This window comes from Galeopterus variegatus, unplaced genomic scaffold, assembly GCF_000696425.1.
Source record: "Galeopterus variegatus unplaced genomic scaffold, G_variegatus-3.0.2 Scaffold343, whole genome shotgun sequence".
NCBI lineage: Eukaryota > Metazoa > Chordata > Mammalia > Dermoptera > Cynocephalidae > Galeopterus > Galeopterus variegatus.
In genome coordinates, this window is record NW_007726454.1 from 520,003 (window position 1) to 520,966 (window position 964).

A 964-nucleotide genomic window follows, 5' to 3' on the forward strand; every position below is an offset into this window, starting at 1 on the left:
GGGCCGGCCCTGCAAAACTGGTTTTTTTAAAGAAAAAAACTTAAAAGGATCCTAGCTCTTCTGTAAAAACTTTCACTAATTCCCATGACCTAATATGATCTTTGCTTTCTCTGAATTTCTCTTGACATTTGCCTTGAAGTTTTATCATAACTTCATTCATTCATTCAGTTTTCAACAAATATTTATTGTCTACTATGTGCCAGGCAGCATGCTATAGTGGTGAGCCAGAGAAGACAAGAGATTCCTGCCTCCATAGACATTTCTGGTAGGGGAGAAGGAAAGAAACAGGTAAACAAAATCATAAATAAGGTAATTATAGATTATGATAAATTTTACAAAGGAAGTAAAAGTTGAATATGATAGAAAGCAACTGAGATTAAGGGAGGGTGCTATTTAAGACAAATTAGAGTGATAAATTTTCAAAAGGAAATAAAAAGAGGAATATAACAGAGTAACTGGATGGGGGAAAGTGCTACTTTAGAGAAGGTAGTACTTTCTTAGTTGGTGACTTTAGGGTCATTCTCTAGTTCTCCTGTAAATTAATTCTCTGATATCTAATATTATTGTTTTAAATGATTATTTATTTTTTAATGTTAAATACTAACACTTGCATATACTAACAGATCTATTTATATTTGTTTTGGTAAAGTCCATCTGTAAATATATATTTAAAAACCATATGTTCATCCTGATGTCTCAAATTCCAGTCCAGCACCAAAGGTTTCATTGTAGCCATCCCCCTTTCCTTATTTATACCTTTTTTCTCCAAAGGTAAGAAACCTGTCTTTTATTATACATGATACAGTATTTTGTTTAGTCCTAGTATACACATAAAATACATAGTTTCAGAATTGCTACCTCATTCCTCTGAGAAAAATCAAATGTACTAGAGTACAGTATTTGTGTACCATTCTTTTTGTCTTTAGCCTTAGACTACAGTCAAGGCTTACTTAGGTTTTCCAAA

At 32.2% G+C, this 964-nt stretch overlaps 1 protein-coding gene across 2 annotated transcripts in view; it reads left to right on the forward strand.

Annotated features, from left to right (window-relative positions):
- The window catches only part of TRAPPC13 (trafficking protein particle complex 13), a 43,138-nt gene that overhangs the window by 23,439 nt on the left and 18,735 nt on the right, over window positions 1–964 (forward strand). The gene's annotated exons all lie outside the window — the stretch shown is intronic.